This window comes from Bacillus rossius, chromosome 1, assembly GCF_032445375.1.
Source record: "Bacillus rossius redtenbacheri isolate Brsri chromosome 1, Brsri_v3, whole genome shotgun sequence".
In the NCBI taxonomy this organism is placed as follows: domain Eukaryota; kingdom Metazoa; phylum Arthropoda; class Insecta; order Phasmatodea; family Bacillidae; genus Bacillus; species Bacillus rossius.
In genome coordinates this window covers 130,683,739-130,700,291 of record NC_086330.1, presented here as the reverse complement: position 1 = coordinate 130,700,291, position 16,553 = coordinate 130,683,739, and the positions used below count along the sequence as shown (strand labels likewise).

At 35.6% G+C, this 16,553-nt stretch overlaps 1 non-coding gene across 1 annotated transcript; it reads right to left on the bottom strand.

Moving 5' to 3' along the window:
• Window positions 1-15,582: 15,582 nt before the first annotated feature.
• On the bottom strand, window positions 15,583-15,655 carry Trnak-cuu (transfer RNA lysine (anticodon CUU)). The gene has a single exon. It is a non-coding gene; the product is annotated as a tRNA-Lys (tRNA).
• Between the last annotated feature and the right edge of the window lie 898 nt (window positions 15,656-16,553).

Below are 16,553 nucleotides of genomic sequence, written 5' to 3'. Positions count from 1 at the left end.
CTATTTATAAAATCCTATTTTTCTAGGATAAAACCGTTCATAAGCATTTTATAGCATATAAAAACAACACTCAAAGCAATAATTAAAATGTTTCACTTTTAAAACCTAAAAAAAAATTGTAAAAAGACTAATTCGGAAAGTGTTCTTCATGCCAAAGAAAGTGACCTATATGTATCATGTGGTTTTATTGGAAGGGATATTCTTCTCCAAATTGCTACCCCCTTAATTTGTAACTACAGTGACTGTTTCGCCAACAGCTCGGTTGGGGGGGGGGGGGGGGGAGGGGAGGTCAGAGAGCCGCAGTATCCCCGACTGCGGACAGGACCTTTCAGAAAGGATTACCGACCGTATCGCAGGACTGCAGCAGCAGGACCGCCTGGGGGAGGAGGGACGGGGTTGTTTTTGCTCCTTCGGCAGTTGCGCCGGATAAGTGTGCGTGTCCTTGTTGCGGCTTCCACACCCTCCCACCCCGCTTCCTCCCAAGCACAAGGACCTCAGGGAATGCCTCCAGCAGCAAATGGAGTTTGGTCAGCAGACCGGGGGTGAAGAGGTCCCACCACAAACGTTAATTGGATCTGCGGGCGACTTCTTGCCCTGAAGTCAGACTGAGTTAACTAGCTCTGGCGATTCTTTAACTCGTCAAGATGCGCGCAAGCGGATTATATGCATTGACGTATTACGTTACGAATCACGCACACAAAAAGAAACACCGTGTTTTTTTTACATTATAATTTTATTCTTCTACTCTAATAAGCTTTTTTTTTTAAATATGGAACCGTGAGAGTTTATTGGTCAGTAATGCTCTAAAACTTTTTTTAAAATTAAAGTTAGGCATAACCTTTTGATTAAATTATTACTAAATAAATATTTTTTTTTGAAAAGCTTTCTTGTCCATGCTATAAGCCCATCCATTTTTATTTTACCTTTCACGGTAATTTTCTTTCCACTTGTTTGTAATTATTGACACTAAATTTACTTTTTGACAAAATATTTTAACAAACACGCGACCAATTCATGTAAGGAAACATATATAACATAGTATATAAAGCACAGGTGGAAACATGAATAATAGCAGCAAGGCTGTATTAGTCGTGAAAACAACTTTCAGAGTTTTACTAATAATTATACACCATAGTTTATATATATATAGACTTAGAGTAGCCTTGTCCATAACACTTTATTATAAAAAAAACTATGAATTTATTAAATATTTGTTAATTATTCTAAAAAAAAAAAAAATAACTACTCCAAAATACTCTGTTGCGTTTGCAGACTCCGAGCTAAATGGTAAACTCCAGTCTCGTGGTCTTTCAGCGACCAATCACAGCCCGTGGCCCCGTGGCCCCGACAGCTGTCGGCAGGTCTCGATAAACTATCTCTCTCGCACCTATGGCTACGCAAAAGACTTTTTTTGTCGTAACCATTTAAATTTTTTTTTGCGTCAGGGAGTTATAAAAAACCGTTCAATTCGTCTGGCGATTGATAAGTATTTTAAATATTAATTAATAAACATGCTATAAATTTTTTAGAATGCCTAAAGTATATTTTTGGGGTATATTAATTAAATACATTCGGATGGGTCAGGTCCTACCTACTTTAACCCCCCCCCCCCCCCCAAAAAAAAAAATCTGGAATTTTTATTTCTGGATTATATATATGCTAAAATAAAAGATTCAAAAAAAATTCAAGTTGCCTCAAATATATTTCTTTGGTTTATTTTTTTGCAAACGTCATAGACTGCGCAGTAGCAAAATAACCGCAAACGTGACTCACGATTCCAGATTCACCCATTGATAAAATACTGTTTTTTTGTTATTTCAACTTTCCTAAAATACATTCCCTAAATTCGTCGTCAACTCTTGGACTATAACCGTATACGTGATCTGGAAAAAATTGCATAAATTGTATGCAGGAGCGTAGACGATTTCATTTTCTGTAAAAAGGGGGGGTGGGGGAAGGATAATACCATTATGGCCGCTGTTTGCTTTCAAATTCCTTCCACATGTTGGTGATAATTCTACGTACGTAACTAGCTACGGTCTCTGGCTTTGCACGAGCAAATAAAGTTTGATGCATAATGTATTGGTTTATAAAGAAATTGAATTTAAGAACAAATACGAAATTAAATTAGTGTAAATATAACAATAATTAAAATACAATTATATGTTAAATGATTTAATGATTTAAAAAGTATATTAAAACGTTTTTCATGTGAAATATAAATCACAAAATAAATTCTAGCAGTTTTTTTAATCGATTACGGCTTCTTTGGTTACCCGACTATACTTAAGAAGGAGGGTATTGTTTATCACTATCTCGTAATCTTATTTTTTTTCAGGGGTAAGTTATACCCTGTGGTTTTATTTATCCAATACGAAAAATTTCATTTAAATACTCTCAGAAATTGTTGGCTACGTTTTTGTTACAACCCCACAGGAAGGTATTTAATTTTTTTTGGGAATATCCCCGTTTAATTTAAGGACGTACGCCTATCCAATACGCTAAAATGCAAAAGTATCCGTTCAGATATTGTAGAGTTAGGTTATGTTACTATCTCACAGGAAACATACATTTTTCCAGAGTGAAAGTTACCCTTTATCCTATTCCAGGACCTAAAGTAACTAAATACCAAATTTCACGAAAACCCGTTCAGCCATTATGTGGCTGAGTGGTATCAAACATACCCACACACAAACATTCGCATAACATAATTATAATAATATATGGATAATTATAAGTACGATATAACTGCACTTATTGTCCTACAATCAGGGTAAACACAAAAATAATATGTGTTTGTGTATATATTTACATATATACATATATACATATATATATAGGGTAGGTGGCCCAAATATGAGACCCGGCCTTAATATGAGACCCTCGGTTATCTTGACAAGTAAGAAGTACTACCTATCAGCCGCTCTTGGAACTACCAGCAGCCTCCATTTCCCGACCACGGATAGAGTGAGACTTTTATCTGACGCGCGAGAGATCCAGAATAACAGTTTATACGATATTCTTCATTTTGAGTTTTCGTGAGTGGCATCTTGCAGCTTTATTATCAACATAGAGGTACGTTTATATTAATTATCCATTCATACTCTCTTATAAGCAGTGAAGTAAGCTTCCATGTGTATAAACAAGGAACTATGGCAGTTTAAAATTTCAGTCTTGTTGTTGTGTTTTGTAGCGGCCATTATAAGGTGCCTAATATGAGACCACTTACATGTCCTAATTTGAGGATAGGGTCTCATATTAGGAGTAAGGGTCTCATATTAGGTGATTTAGATTTAAAATAATACTGTCGCAGTAAGAAGAATAACTAATAAGTTTAATTTTATATAAAATATCTTAAAATTTTGTAATAGAACATAGTTAGATATGTAGGCCCTGCTGAGAAGGCCAGGGAAAGCCACGTTTCGATCATCTGCTTACCTCCACACTCATCTCATAAGATGCAGCCGTTGGACGTAGATTTTATGTTCCCTCTCAAGACATATTATGCTCAAGAAGTAGAAGACTGGCTGCGCCAAAACCCAAATAATGTTGTTACAAACTTTACAGTGGCTAAACTTTTCAGTGCTGCATACCAAAGAGCAGATACAATGGAAATATCTGTTAATTCTTTTAACAAAACAGGCCTGTTTCCATTTAACCAAAACATATCTCGTAGTTATGAATTTGGTCCTTTCTCTGGATCATTAAATGGCCAAGAAACTAAAGAAGAAAATGGAGCTCAAGAGAATTCAGATACAGCCATTTGTAGAGAATACCAGAGCCACCCAAGAGAAACTTCGATGCAGACAGATCAGCCATGTTGCAGCAGTGCAGTTAGGGCCTTTATCAGACCTGTGGATATTTCACCACTACCAAATTTTCCTTCAAAAGAAACATCCAGTAGATGCGGCAGTGCTAATGTTATCACATCATCGCCATACAAAACAAGCTTGGATGAAAATGTCGCAAGAAAGAAAAAGGCTCAAGCTCGTAAGAAATTGGTTTTTGGGAAACAGAAAGGAAACGATGCTAGACCTACACAAACCAGATCTCGCAACACCGACAAATTACGGATAACTACCAAATCATTCATCGCTGTAGATTCTGAGGACTCCAGTGAAGAAAATATTTCGCTGCATGACAGTTCAAATGAAAGTGATGGATCTGAAAGTGATGATGATGCAGAGTGTTTGTTATGCTGCTGCCTTTTCTCAGAGGACAAACATGGCGAGAAATGGCGGCAGTGCCTCAAGTGCTATGGGTGGGCTCATGAAGATTGCTGAGCTGATCCATGTTTTGTGTGTCCTATGTGTAACAAACAAAAGTGCAAAAAGTGACTAAATGATATCAAATATGGCATTTGGAACATAATGGAGGGGATGTCTCATATTAGGAACACATTTTTGTTTTCATAAAATTTCGCATTTTTTTAATTTCTTAGTTTAATTACTTTCTGTTTTAATACAAGTTCTCAATCCTGTTTTGAAGTAAAACTGCATTACATAATATATCATCAAAGATAAATAAATCGAAATATAGTGGTTTTAATAACAAAATATAAATATTTTTTAAAAAGGGGTCTCATATATATATATATATATATATATATTGGAACTCAACCGGTCTCCGGGGACCTTGACCCCCCCCCCCCCCCCCTTTTTAACTTTTCCTTCTCCTTCTTGACGGCCTTGTAAAGAATGGTCGATGAGGCGCGATGAAGTGAGAGTGAAGCAACACCTGAAGCAGAGTGGAAGGGAATGATTGGAACCCGCGCATACTTAAAAAAAAATTAAGCAGGGAGTTTTGTCACTTTCAATTTTAAATCAAAACCCGGAGGGGAAGAATTTATTTAATATTTTTTTCTGTCAGTGATGGATATAATAGGTTATTAAGATTGGGAGTAGTTTGGGACATTATTTTTTTAAAATATTTTTTCCCCCCACCAAAATAGGCCATGTTATTCGGTGTAAAATGCGATCAAAAAATAAAAATTGATGACGGGTCTTCAGGCCCTCACCCTCCTTTTATTTATCTCTCTTTGATCCGCCACTGGTTTCCTTAACAATCGATATTCCTCAATCTGCAATAAATCCAGCCTGCGTACGGCACGTATCACATATCTGAGGAGTCGAGAATAAAACGAGGCGGAGGCATATGACTCTCTTCCATCCCACTTCAAATCCCTTTCATTATTATCTTCGGAAGAACTTGCCTGGCCTGCCCCTCCGTCAGAGATAAAAAGAAGCACACACGTAATATGATGAAGGTAAGCCACAAAGTAAGAGAGTTATACATTGCATTCATGGTGCTTAGCATTCAACCACCTCCCCCCCTTACCGCACTCAATGAAGTAAAGAAGGTTCCTCTGTGAATTGTACCCCGATCGATGAACGTATTTAAAGAGTTATAAATATGCGCCTTCATGCAGACGAATCCGTGAATTTTAATGACGGCGAACATCTGTGACACGAACGCACATATTAAGCTCATAAAGGCCAACGTGAATTTTTTATGGCGATGTAAACGGTAAAAAACTGTAATAGAGAAAATCTTATATACTTGGCATAATCATATTTTTTGTATACTAATATAACATGAATATTCAACTTCCATAACTGTAAAAAATGTATTCTTGTTTATTTTAATTAAAGAAATTTTTTTTAACCAAAATGGAAAATAAAACATTCATACAAATTAAGCTGAAATGACTTGAATTCCTTGTTTCAATTATAAAAAAAAGGTTTGTTACGAAAGTAAAAAAAAAGAGCTTAGTAATAGCTAGCTAGTTGGTAAACCGAGTGTCAATGAATACTTTTAACTAGCATTAAATTAATAAAGTTTCTTAATTTTCTAATATTTATAGACAACCTTACACTAAATAAAAAATATTTCTTCCAGCTAATAAGGATGCGTATAATGGTACTGGACAGTAAATGCTGCAACTCATGATTATGACTGTTACACGTCTGAAAAAATTGTAATTTGAACGTTGCCACGAATCGACGGGTTGTCCTGTTTTCCCCTCGAAACACATTCCGTCACTGCACACTGACCACTCATAACTCATTCGTCATATTAATATAGGCCACAAGTGAGGCGGATTCAATTGCATGTATGGGTTTTAGTTAGAAGTGAATTTTTTTTTTAAACAATGTCGGGCACTTCCTTAAATTCGGGATGACCTGGGGCCCATTTCACAAAAGTAAAAAAAAAATAAGCACTTGAGATAAAACGTTTTTACGAACAGGATTTCATACAATTTTCATTTACAAGTAAAAGTTTATACTTCGAATGGTTCTTACAATGTAGAAGATTTATTTAAGACTTTTTTTTTGTGGACAAAATAATCTGAAATAAAAGTGCTTTGTATAATAATTGGTACACATATAACAAAAAAGATTTGGTAAAATAACCATATTCGATTAATGTACCAGTTACAGTTATTAGTAATTTAGCTGCACCATAAACATTTTGTTGATTTTAGTTGTTTTTAATTCAGTTGGAGATAAGCTATATTACGACATCTATTAAGAAGAATTGTTATTAAACTTATAATTGTAACCTACCTACCTATTTAGGCGGGTATACAATTAGTTGTGAACAACAATTGTCAACAAGAAGTTTATTAGCTACAATTGACAATGACCCAGAGTTTTTAAATAGTTTGCGTTGTGAACTTGTAACAATTCGTTGACATTACACTTGTAACTATATTTTTTAACGAACTTGTAAAAATATTACATGTTTGTTTCAAAATTGTACCTTTGTGAAACAGGGCCCTAGAAATATATCACAGTCCAGCTCTCCATGGATCTCCGAAATCACTCCACAAAAGTGTTGGACTAGTTCATGATAAAATGGCTTCGCCTTATTCCCATTATATCTGGGTTTTTTTTACATGATGTATCTGAAACACACGTCAATACTGTGAGTACATATGTAGAGGAGGCAGAACGGCCAGTGAACACTTAGGTTCGGAAATAATTCTTTATATCCGCTGTAAAAAAATTTGTGTGAGTGAGGCTTTCTGTACTCACCAGTGATGTGTAACCTACAACCTCTGTACGAGCAAATAATGGTGTTTTCATGTTGCAAAATACACATAGAAATCGGATACAACATTTAATGTAGAATTCCTACAAATAATACCGATCGTGATAAATAAAAAAAAATGTATTCATTTTAGGAGAAAACGGCCACAATTTTCCCTCTTTTCAAACCCTAAATATAATTACGTTTAAGGATATGGTACTATTGATTTCTCAGGGCTGGCCCAACAACAGGAGTACCGAACGAGTCACATGTAAATGCCTTAGCGCTAAACAGTGACATTTCCCCCTAGACCGGCATTATCATCGCCTGGGTTTTCGATGTTACCTTCGTTACGCACGTTGAGGGCGAAATTCAAGTTTGCGCCAGGATTGCAATGAAACAAGCGCGCATTACACAACGGAAATTTAACAGGCTGAAAGTCCAATGCGCATGCAAGCAGAAAATGTTATAGCCGCGAGCCGAAGTAGTCAAGATGGCGGACCACGTGTGGCAACATGCAACCGTGTATTATAGCTTTTGCGAACATCGGGGGATGTACTAAGCGTATTGGTGTGCCAAAGTAAACCTTATGGTAGTACTGTTTGTATCCTGTAATACTGTTTGTATACTTGAATAATCGTAACAACTTTAATAATACCTATAATTTATTAGCCAGGAAAATTGTGTTTGAACATAAAGGTGACAAAGATATTTAATATTTGTTGGTTATCTAAAGCATTACGAACGCTGCGCTATCGTTTAAGTATTTTTGAAACGAAAGGTTTCACTCCAATAGATTCATTAAAACACATATTATAACACTTAGTATGTTTATATATATTTGTTTTTGCTTAAGGCACAGAATTCAGAATGTTAATACTTCCTAAAAACAAATCTTTAACATATTGAGCTGATTCATTTAAGATTTAACAGTAAAAATTTAATAATGAAATTCTTTTATTCAACAGGGATTCGCATATTTAGGTTAACAATTTCTTGTGTCTACCATATGATGAACGCTGCGCCATCCCTAAATTCCAGTGTTAACTAAGAATTGTAAAAATTGTAACGCATATTTTTTAAGTTTCCATTATTTCTTTTTGTGGCTATTGTAAGAACATAATTTTTATCTATGTAAATAATTTTATTTCTCTTTATCACGGATTATTTTAATTTAGAAGTGTCTCAGAAAAATGATGTTTTTCTCTTTGGTGGGCTAGTCAAAAAACATGTAACTATGGACCACAAATTGAGGGTTTCGTTTTTATTTTTACTGCGCCACATTGTAAAAATAATAAAGCTTGGAAGTAATGTTAAAAATGTTAAGATCTTACTTTACAGCAGGAGTACAGATCTAGCTAGTTATGTGTTAGTAAATAGTATAGGAAAAGAAGAGTATTACAACTCACATAAGTTTCATTTAATGGTAATTATGACGGGCATGGATTTAATAAGAAAAGTATTCACTGTTTATTTTGCGCCATAACTAAGACATTAGTTTGCAAATAATCTCAGTTAACTTGTAATCTTGATGTTTAGACTGAGAATTATCAAAAAATCGTCCCTGTGATATATGTTGGTGTAAATTTTACCAAGACACATTCCATTGAAAGGATAATTAAATAACATACTTTTATTAATAACTAGCTGCAGTACCCGGCGTTGCCCGAGCTCAACACTGGGTGAAGGGAACATTTTTCGAAATCATATGCAGTTATTGTCTTCTTAATTTGAATGTCAAGTGTGCAAAATAATTTATATCACTTTCAGATCCCGACAGACGTTTTTCTACCAGTGTATTGTTATTTACCTGGTCTGTATGTAATCTAGACTCTATAAAGTACTATAGAAAAAAGCTGAAGAATAAGAGATTACTAACATTGAAAATATTCCATTATCTAGCTAATGCTCGGCATGCATTGCAATGCCTCATTCAGTTTTGTTTTGTAATATGTTTGAGGTAGTTACACATATAAAAATCATCTATCCATCTCTCTAAATATATAATTATCTATATATATCTCTACTTATCTTTTTATATTTACATATATACCTCCCACTATCTCTATCTCTTCTATATATAAATCTCTATATAGCTTTATACATCTATATATATCTCTTTATCTCACCCGTTTCATTCTCTATACCTCGCTCTATCTCAACTTATCTCTCTGTCTCTCTCTTTCTCACTATATATAATGCTATCTCTGTCTCTCTTTTATATTTAAATAAATTGTGTCATGCGTGCGCACTTATACAACAAAAACAGACGAAGTGCCGCTATATATGAAATAAAAACATTTTTTGAAACGATTCGTGCTCCAACTACTGCAAAACCGTCTCAGAAACCTTCACGGGCATGCGCATTACAACTCACCAAAATTTCATCGCAATCGGATAAATAGTATAGGAACGCATACGGCACAAACAAACGAAAATTAAAGACATGACAAACCCATCAAACAATGGTCCGTTTAAAATTCAAGGCAACTCTATCTATTGATGAAGTTAAGAACAAAACTGTTATTAGCGCCTTTATTTTGCTAGCCGCTGCGAGCTCCACTAAGCGGGCTGGTCTCATCAAGGAGAAAAATATGAATTAGCCAGACCTTACTATGTGTATTATCGTATGGAAGACATAGAGAAATGACACTCACTCACTATTTGTATGTCTATGACCTATGATTTTTTTCTGTTATAAAATAAAATTATCACTTTTTCACTCCCTTAGGGATGGAATTTAATTTTAATATGGGGTCTATGTGTTAATCCAGGTTATAAGCTCGCTGTAGGCCAAATTTCATCCAGATCCGTTCAGCCGTTCTGGTGTGATTTAATAACTAACATCCATCCATCCAAACTTTCACATTTTTAATATTAGTAGGATTAGTTACAAACTATAAATAACCAGTGGTCCATTTTTGTGTTTCTAAATTTCAAACAAAGATAGGAGGCCAAATATTTATTCGTGATAATGTCAGTGTATATATTGGAAGCATCATGTCCAGATATTGTTCCGATAAGTAACTCATGCGTTATTACCATTAAGTATTGCTAATAATATAATAGTAATATTGCATGGAAATTTCTTGTGTTCGTTCTGTTGCATAATCAATAAAACAAGAATACACTATTTGTAGTTTTCTATCACATTAACCTTATTTAAAGTGTCAAAATATCAAATGTGCTTAATGTAGTTTATCTAAATTACAGTGACGAAATATACGTGTTTCCTGTGGTTGAAGTAATCTATGTATTTTAATCTTCACTCAATCAACATAGTAAATAAAAGGTGCTCATTGATTTGTAAAAATAACAAAGTACACTAATGTAAGTATGTATATGTAAGTAATAAATAATTATACATAAGTTTATACATATGTAAGTTAGAAAAAAACTTAAACTATAAATTATAACACACAGTATTAAATGATAGCTCTGCTATTATTAATTTAAGTTTGATAAACAAATACGCTTAGTAGATTCTCCTATTTTCGCGAAAGTAAATATTATACGGATGAATCACGCGGGTCCACCATCTTTTCGAGATTCTTTCGAGGGTTTTTCATTTCCAATTGACTTCCGTTGCTAACACGAAATTACTCCTACCAAGTGCCGTATACCGAGAGCTAAGATGTTTACACATCAAAATATTGTATAATTTTACACCTACACGAGTAGATGTAGTTTTACTTTTGAGCTCAAGTAAAAATACACTCAAGAGTGAAAAATACAATAGCTATCGTTAGGAAAAAATGCCATAGCTGTTGGGATATTTTTTACTCCATGATACATAAATTAACATGTGCATGCATTTGAAATTTTACCCCAATGGTCGGTTGGTTTCACTGTATTTGCGTTAAAAATGAACAAGTTAATTTGAACTTTTCCAATAAATAATTTTTTTTGTAGTTTATAGCTGTTAATGAACGATTAATACTTTCGAGTGATTTTAAATGTTATCACTTTTATACTTCAAGTTAATTCTTATAACAATCTGAGTGCCTTAGATGAGTATAGAACTCACGAAGGTTTGGTGTTCAGCCTACCGAATCTTGAATTAATGGGAATACCACTTCTTAAAATAATGTAAATTAAAGGGCGTTTGGTGAATATACATAGTAAAATACATTATATTGTTTTCAGTTTTTTGTAATGGTAATTTTACTCTGACAAATATTTTGCGCTTTTACAATGACGTATGTGTGTGCCTACAAGTACAGTATAATGACACGAAAACCGGACACTGATGAATTTAACAATCGGTGTATGTGTAATTTGATATATTAATCCAAATGTGTATTTTTACAGAAGCCTGAAGCACAAATTTGGTTTTCCAGAAACCCTTGTTTAAAATGTCCCCACCTGCATTAGACCGTGAACACTGAGTCACACTGGAACCCTGTCATGTGGAATGCCATATCGGCAAGGTTCACAACCATGCCGGAAGCTGCGAGCCCGCCCATACACAGGGAGGCTCGAAACAATCCAACCAATCCAACAGTGATGTGATACTCCCCTCCCCACCTCAGACATTTTCCGGGTTCAGGAGTGAGGACCAACCTACGGGGCAATACGAAAGCAATCTTTCGGCGATCCATTCGACTTGCTTGAGCTGAGAAACCGGGGGAAAGCTGGAGGGAAGCGTAATCCTAGCAACGTGTTTCTCATATCTCATGTTGATATGAAGGAGTTTAGTTTAAATTCGCTAGTGTTGTGAAAAAAAGAACACGTGACTAACATTATGTAATACTATCTATAAAAATGTACATAGTATTACATAGGTAAATAAGTCACGTAATGAAATACTTAGTATGAAAATGTTTTTGATGTTGCTTCGAAATTTTTATAAATAAATATCACGTTACTGAACATTTAATTGGAACTACAATAATTAATATCTCAAAGATTAAAAATCTTTAAAAAAAAACCTACGATATATTTGAGGTATTATCTACTCGGAAGGCACGAGTTGACTGTAAAATGTTGTCCCGTTTTTCGTTGTCCTGTTGCTCAGATCACCAATTTCGCCTACATCACCTACTGACTTCAATTGTTTTCGAGTTTCCGAGACAGCATGCGCACGTTCGTGCATATGGCATTCCACATAACACAGATCCATGTGGCTCGTATGCGGTAACGACTCTATAGATAAGCAGAAGAATTATCGAAACTATTTTCATGTCCTGCGTATACGTCCACAGTTTTGACGTGTATTTTAGACACGTCCTGAGTGCTTAAGAACCTCGCTGCCGATGACAAATAATGCAATTTTGTGTAAATACGTTTTCACTTAGCTTAGGAGGAGTAAAAAAATAAATAAATTCGCTGTCCGTGGAACGGACGCGGTGTTTCTCGCAGCGAAAACGTTTGCAGCACCTTTCGGCTTCCGCTGCGGTTCACGTTCCGAGGTGCCGCGATAAGCAAACGCGCAAGAGCGGGAACCCTTGCGTCGCCGCAGGAAGTAGAGAGTTTCACGACCCCAGGCAATAAATGTGTTAAAGGATGTTAGGAAGGAGGGGGGGGGGGGACTTAATTCCCTAGCCTTCCGAACCCAAGCCTTTGGTGTGCCTAGAAGACCGAACAACTCTTTAGCAAGCGCAAGGGGGTGGTTGGGAATGTGGGGAGAGGGGAGGGGGAGGGATGAATAATCGCTGCCAACAGCCTTTTACACGTACTGTGGCGTGTTGCAAGCGGCTCGTAATTCAACCGCGTTGTGTTAACACGAAGTCGACTTCGCCCACATTACATTAACTACCCCCCTGTGGTGTCAAATTATAGCGATGCATATGATGACCAGCTTCTTTGTTTGGGTGATAAACATCATACATTATGTAGACGTTGCAGTTATTTGTCACGGATCGTGTCCAGCGACTGCAATCTGAACATTTACGTAAATCTGCCGTAAGTTGGTATAATTATCTGACTAAATATATTGAAACCTGAATTTGTGCCGAATACTTGACGTACATGTATTATTGAATGAAACACTCTCATAGTTAGCAGCAATGGTTGAAAATTTTAACAAATATTGTTTCGATTTTTAATATTAGTACAACCAGAATATATGTCAGTCATCAGACAACAATCTCAAATTATAAATGCTTAATATCCTACCATTCCCTGTAGAACCACGAAATACAATAAGATATTGTACTTTCTAATGTTTGGCAACAATTTTTTAAAATTAAAAAAAATTGCGAGCACGGGAATCCTATTTTTATTTATCCTCAGCTTAAACTATATTTATTTCCGTTGACGTGTTCTGGGTGAAAGAACATGAGCTTTAGCTTCGGATGGTTCTTGAAGTCAGCGTTCGTTGACTAATGTACATATTATTACCTTCATCTTGCAGACATATGTTGTTTCTTCTAAGGGGCTAAAAAGTGGACACCGAAGGTTATACGTATGTTATTTCAACACATTATAGTTTTAAAATTTAATATTGGTGCCCACTCACACCAAAAATGTGTATGAGTAAAATCAAATATAAATTTCAAATTAAAAAAATCAGTGTTAAACGTAAGAGAAAGCAACGAAAATTATAGATAGAGACCCGAAAATTTCGTGTATACTTTTGATATCATAGCAGACTACAGACATGCATATCTTTGCATAGCTTTGATAAATGGATCATAAACTCATATATGACTGTGGACCAGTAAACTACCAGCTAGCAGTAGAAATGGCCAAATCACGTAGACCCACTTCAAAGACGGGGAAGTTCTGCAGTAATAAATCAACCAATAAAACGGCATAAGTGAGCAGTGTATACATAGAACTGTAAATTTTAGCCTAAAATAAAATAAATCCGCAAAATTCTAAATAAAAAATTCTAAAATTTGCAGTTTGATCCCACGATGTGTTCCATATTTGACTGTAATTTTGCCGAGACCATCTCCCGACTCCTCGGTGCTGGCATTTCGCCACGAGCCGAAGTTGGGACGGAGAACTGCCAGAAAAAGTTTTATCAAAGGGTACTTCGCACTCTTCTCCCTCACAACTGCCGTGCTGGGGCCTTTGTCCCCTCCTAGCTCCAGCGAGAGAGTTTCAGGACAACTCCCTGCACAGTTCTCCGTTCCTCTTCTTGCAGGGGGTGTACCGCGCTGTCCGGCTGTACCGGCAGAAAAAAAGAGTTGATCCAGCTCTCACACGCGAGTGCCACCAACTTGATCTTCTCTGTTCTTTACACTCCGCAAAGGACGCGTGCCGTTTACTTGTTTGGTTCAGTAGTCTTGGTGTAGACTAACTGACAAGTTAACATTATACAAAGACGTGAACGGACTTCATTGGGACTTTATACAAGATAAAAAGGTAACGTTATTAGACTCCACGAAGTACGTGGTCTTTCCTTGTTTTTTTTTGTTTAGTCTTGGTGTAGACTAAGGGACAAGTTAACATAAAAAAAATACATTCAGCCGTGAACGAATTTTATTGGTACTTTATACAAGATAACAAAGTTGTGTGTTTAGACTCCGTGAAGGATATGGTCTTTTCTTGTTTGGTTCCTTTGTCTTGGTGTAGACTAATCGACAAGTTAACAGCATACAAGGACATTCAGCCGTGAACGAATTTCATTGGGACTTTATACAACTTAAGAATGTAACATTTGATTCCGGTGAAGGACACCGAATTATCTCGTTGTTTGGTTCCGTACTCTTGGTGTAGACTAACCAAAGAGTTTACACCGTACCAGTACAATTAACCATGACGGAACTCTTTGGGAATTTATACACAATAACAATATAACGTAGTTTGCAACTTTTATTAACGAAATATCTGTTCAGTTATACGAGTATTATAAGATCTAAAAGCAACATGTTATTTCCATAAACTACATGTCAAGTATGTGATCAATAATATCTCTATCTCATACCATCGTTCTCACGGTGGACAGTGAATTCGGATGCACTGTGCGAACTGCAACATATGCAACTCGCAAAATGTATTATAAGACTTGCCATAAGTAAACTATTGAATATTTTAGAGAGTGACTACCTAACAGATAAAATGGCGATAATAGTACACGCTATCACATGTTGTAATGAGAGAGAGCATTACAGTTGATGTGGTGTATTTTTCTGTTATTAATATCAGTTAATGTTTAATTATTTCAAATTGGAGTTTTAAATATTATTTTTGGAAGTAAGAGTTTAATACCATAACATTAGTTTGGTTAAGTTATTAAGTAATCTTTATATGAAACAAATTTATTTAATTTTCTCTGACAACACAATGTAATTTTCACATAATGTGATTCGGACATTTGTGTGAGTTTTTGGCATCACTTTTAGAAATGAAGTAACTATAATTATTTTTGTGTTTAGAAGATTTGTACACATTATTTTCGCCTAAAAATATAGTATAGAACTTTTTCGTAAGGATTAACATAAAAACCAGTAGTTGCATATTAATTATTTTACCAGCTGTTACAATTCTCTGCATACTTATCACAAACACTGGTGCCTATCATATTATCATAAATATTTTTTTTACCTGTTAAGGGAAGTAAATTAAAAGGAATGTTAACTTGCCGTTACAAAAGATAAACGCCCAACGTGGGGCTCGAACCCACGACCCTGAGATTAAGAGTCTCATGCTCTACCGACTGAGCTAGCCGGGCGATACTTCAATTTCAGCATAGACCGAATAAAATACGTCAATAATAGTGGAGTGACTGTCATCTTCAAGAAAATTTTTCTTTGAACTTTAATTAGTGAGCAAACTTAATTTAGTCGTTAGCAAATTATTTCATTTCAAACGTGTTTAGAACTTGTTGACGAAGCTAATCACATAATTTCCCACAAAGTTGTAAGGACTCCTTTGAATTATATGGAAGTGAGAAATTATAACTGCACAGTAAAGACTGTTTGAAATATACGTAAGGGGACAATATCACATGCGTATGCAAAGTTTATTTATTTTAGAGTAAATTAGTTCGTAGCACTCAACGTTATTTACTCAATTAACTTAAATGAAATAGTAACCTTTTTGAATAAAGGCAGAAGCATATCATGTGAGAGAAAGTGGCAATATTTATTGGCAAAACAACTCACTTTATATGATGGCCCAGCGCCAAGCAGAAAAGATTGGAGCCAAGTGTTGGTTGTTGGCACTGTCGAGCAACGTTGCTCTCCTCGACCTTGTTAAAGCTACGTGTTGCGATGCGTACTCCCTTGTGATTAAGAAGGACTAGCTTCTGCTTGGGGGAATATTTTGTGTGGAATATGGGAGAACATTGCCGAGCATTTCAGGACATTAGCCAACACAGAGTTTGTTCGCGTTTTCATGTCTCATTACACCCCTTTCAGTTGCAATTAAGTGACTTAACTTGTCCGCTGAGGGTACCTGAATAGTGCTAGAAGCTACATTTTTCCTGCTCTAAACCTTGCAGTATTCTATAACTGTGAATTTTTTTAAGTTGTGGAAAAACACACGCTGATGAACACATAAATGAAAACACTATCGGCACTCAGAAACATTTTCTACGCTCAAAGTTATTGAAGAAGTATCTTGCGTGT